This window comes from Chinchilla lanigera, unplaced genomic scaffold, assembly GCF_000276665.1.
Source record: "Chinchilla lanigera isolate Chin_1 unplaced genomic scaffold, ChiLan1.0 scaffold00186, whole genome shotgun sequence".
Classification (NCBI taxonomy): Eukaryota; Metazoa; Chordata; class Mammalia; order Rodentia; family Chinchillidae; genus Chinchilla; species Chinchilla lanigera.
Genome location: NW_004955587.1, coordinates 103,465 through 108,092, shown reverse-complemented (window position 1 = coordinate 108,092; position 4,628 = coordinate 103,465).

Sequence of the window (4,628 nt, the reverse complement as noted above, 5' to 3'; positions counted from 1 at the left end):
ATATATTTACCACCTGGTTAAACAAGGTTTCCAACTTCAAGTAATGATACATTTATGACTGTGTGAGGATGGAAAAGTTAAATCAAGTACATCTTACATACCTCCCCAAGTTTTCTTGGTCTTATAGGTCTGAAGTTTGGGGGTACCTGTTCCGTTGCGACAATTTCTACACAGATTCTTACCAACATTACATAAGCATAGAATAGCAGCAAATTTACCCATATCACATTACTCTGGGGCATCCTTCTTTGATGCTATGACTTGAATTGATATAAGGCCTGCTTTGTTCTGATGTAAATTCAATCCAGAATAACATATGAACAATCTTGTAGCTGTGACAAGATTGTGTTGATTTTGTATTGTTCCTTGTACAATTTATTCACATCTTGAGTTGTGCTGAGTGAAAGAGACATAGCTGACAGTTGAACAGGAGTATTCGGCAGGGCAAACTCAAGATTAGAGGGTAAAAGTCACCTTAGAGAACCTTTCAGTCTCACAAGGATGTGTCTCTCCTGTTAAGTCCAATTCCTTTGTGCTTATTGTTCAAGTCGTCTGAGGTTACATTTTATGTCTCAAGGATTAAAGTTTTTTTTTAAATTAGAAAAAGGTCTTTCCTGTTAGATTATATTGAATACATATTGCACAAAACTAGTGCTACCCTTTCTGACATCATTCATGCTAGAAATCAATAAAAAATTCACTAACATCATTAAAAGAAGGACTTTTTTCTAAAAGAAAATTTCAGCCCAAACGAACAGAAAGACAACTAAATTGCTCATTAAGTCAATGCTTTTCACTGGTTTCTGTTTCTGTCCATTGTTCTTCCCAGGGTCTAGTCGTGCTAAATTTTAATCCATCACAGACTTTTCCCATTCCTCACGTTCCCTATGTCATTCTATAACTTCAAATCAGATTATCTTTTCTCACTTTGGGGGAATAAAAAGGAAGAGAAAAGGCATTATAAATTGCCTAGTGACTGTAACTTCTAAGTCTTTTGTCTATGAATATCAATTTTTTATGTTCCTGTGAACCTAAAGTTTGAAATTCAAAAGCCGTAAGTGGTAAATTTCATGTCATCCTCCCAATTCTACTAAGTTACACATAATGGCTATCTGACAGGATCAGCAATAATCAAAAAGTAGAAATAAATGTCTAGAATGAGTGAGGGGGTGTTTCATTTTTTGTAAATATCCTCCGTTTCCTTTCCTCAGGCTGATTGCAATATTTGTTTTTGTTTATGGCCTGCTTTCATTTTCCCTCTTGTCTTCTGCCACAATCTACAAAATCAGGCATTTCAAAGAGTAAAAAGCTTTATAACCTTCATAAAGATGGAGATTAACCACACTGATCACTGGCCACAAGAAATTACAAAGGGAAACTTTCAAGATTTTAAAGTCATGTGGAATAGAGTTTACATAAATGACTCTGTCCAATGCATAGTTTTGTGAAGAAATGATATAATCCTCAAGAATTTTCACTAAAAACCAGGAAGGAAGACCTGAGAGAACAACTTTAATTTCATATTTAATTGATCTTGCAGCAAAATAAACATTATATGTGGTGTGCAGTACAATTACATAAAGGTTTAAAATATTGTGGTAAAATAAATTATTCACTATAATTTGTGGAATCAATAGAATCACATTATATATATGTATATATATACATATATATATTATATATATATACTCTGCATTCTTTGGACAGTTGTAAGAGAACCACACTTCTTTAGCAGAAAGATTGGAAAACTTTGGGAAAGTAGTAGATCTGATTTCTAGGGGTACAATATTGTAATATTAAAAGAACCACGTATTTAACAAAAAAAGTTTGAAATGTAAAGAAATATCTTCCCAGAAGCATTAAAAGCATCATGCCACAGTGATATATGCACATCCATGTTTATAGCAGCACAGTTTATAACACATAAATCTTGGAAGCAATCCAGATGTCAATCAATCAATGAATGGATTAAAAAGACTTGGGTTTTTTATACATATAATGGAGTATTACTCAGCCAAAATAAAGATACAATTGAGACATTTATAGCTAAATGGATGGATGTGAAGACCATAATCATAAGTGAAGTAAATCAGACACATGTGTAAATGTCACATTATCTTTGTAGTGTGAGAAACTTAAAAAGTAAATAAGGACAACAATGTCCAATCAATATAGTGAAATAGGAAGAAATTGTTTCAAAGGAAAATGAAACTAGGAAAGGGAGAGGGGGAAAAGAAGCAGGGAAAGAAAAACATGAGAAAAGAAGGATGAAGTGAAATCAGAGCTTTGTGAATGGGAGAGGAAGCGGGTTTGAAAGGAGTGGACAGGAATGAGAAAAAGAAAGAGCTACACAAGATATATCATATACAGATACAAATGTACAGACACAAGAGAGATGTAAAATATGTATCATGTGCAGACACAAATCCCCTAAAAGGAATGTGATCATTTTGTATCTGTACATTGTACTAATATATATATGTTAGAGAAAATGTAAAGAAAAGTGGGGTTCATTCAGAGGAAAATAAATAATCATTGTGAACTGTCTTTGATGACTCATAAACATTGGACTTATTGGACAACGTCTGCAAATCAACTATCATATGCTGAAAGAACTAAAGAAAGCTATACACAAAGATATAAAGGAAATATGGAGAATGATTGCTCATTGGATAGGGAATATCAGTAAAAAGATAGAAAATATAAAAGAAGAATCAAGTAGAAATTTTGTAGTTGTAAAGTATAATAAATGAAACCAAATACTACTAAAGGAATTTACTAACATATTTGAGGAAGCAAAAAAACCAGCAAATTTTGAGATTGACTAATCTGAGGAAGAGAAAGAAAATTTTGTGAAGAAATTGAAATATCATCTAAGAGCTATATGAAACGCCATATAGCATATCAACAGGTACATAATGGGAGTTACAGACAGAGGGAAGAGAGATAAAGGGGAAAAAAGAATATCTGAACAAATACTGCTCCCACACTATCCATATTTGGTGAAAGAAACATATTAGCACATCCCAAAATACGTAAGCTGCAAATATGAAAATTTTAAAGAGATTCATAATAAGTCATACTATAATAAAGCTTTTGGAAATCAAAACAAAGAAAGAATTTAATGACAGCCAGAAGGATATATATAAGGATCATTGATAAGATTAACAAGTGATTTCTCAACAGAAACCAGGCCCAACAGTAGAAATTTGGGTGCCATATGTGTACCCCTGTGGGCATCAGAGCAAATTTTTAGAAAAAATGAGTTACAGGAGTGTGTAGTGGCCATGTTTATTCTTAGGAGTATTTACTCTGATGAATTATTAATTTCAATTTTATGAGTTTTATTATATTAAACAACATGTAAATATCAGAGAAATAAAATAGTCATAAAATAACATTCTAAATTTTAAAATATAATGTCTGCAGAATAAGTAGCAACATTTTCAACAGCAATTATTTATCTGCTTATAAGATCTAAAAAAGAACAGAAGAAATAAATTCATATGTGAACTGCAATAGAAATGCAAAAATAAACACCTACTACAGAAATAACATTTGCTTCAATTATCACACTAAATGCAGTATTCACACTGGAAAAAAGCCTGTTCCATACAGAAGTCTCACTTACACTGACAATGTGCTTAGCTTTCCTTTCCTGTTTGGCAGGCCATACTTGTCTCCTCTCTTGTCTTCCTCTTTTGTCAGGAGCTTCCTATTATACTATACAATGTCTACTTACTATTATATCACATAATGTCCACTTAGCAGGAAAATGAAATATCAATAAAATAAAATATCAAATATATGAGTGTTTAGAATAAACATCAACATTTTCTATATCAACTGTTTGTTTGCTCACTAAATCTGAAAAATAACAACAGAAATAAATTCCTATGTGAACTACAATGAAAAATACAAACAAAACTCTACCACAGAAATAATTTTACTTCAATTATCACACCTAAGGCAGTTTTCACACAAGAGAATAGCATGTTCCATACACAAGTATCGCTTGTACACCGAGCACATGTGTCTTATTTTCCTGTCTTCGTTGGTAGGGTATACTTGACATCTTGTTGTTCTTCCTGTTTTCTTAAAAGCTTCTTGTGATGTTTCACCTGTCTATTCATTGCTCTGCTCCAGAATTTTTTGAGGGCTTCTTTGGGCAGATACATACTATTCTTCCTCTGTTGTAACTGATCCTTTACCATCTTCATTCTCAGTCATCTAAGATTTCTCCATGATATTTTGTGCTTGTTATTTTGTTTGTACACTATAAAACTATTTATGCCTGACATTTTTAAGATTTAGTAAAACACAGGCATTGGCCAAGGCTTCGTGTTTCCAGTGACATCATAACTCATCAAAACATCTAATATGCCTTTTTTCCTGTTGTAAGATGTGACCATTTCTGGTTTCATTTGGTTGATTCACCATCAATATATTTTGTTTGTTTGTCTGTTTGTTTTGAGACAGGGTTTGCCAATGTAGTCCCAGATTAGCCTGGGATTACAGGTGTGTACCACTACACCAGGCCTCACTATTAATCTTATGATTATGGTGTAATGTTGACAGTATAATATTACTTTGTTTTTCTTCCCTATATAGGAGACCAATGTTATGTC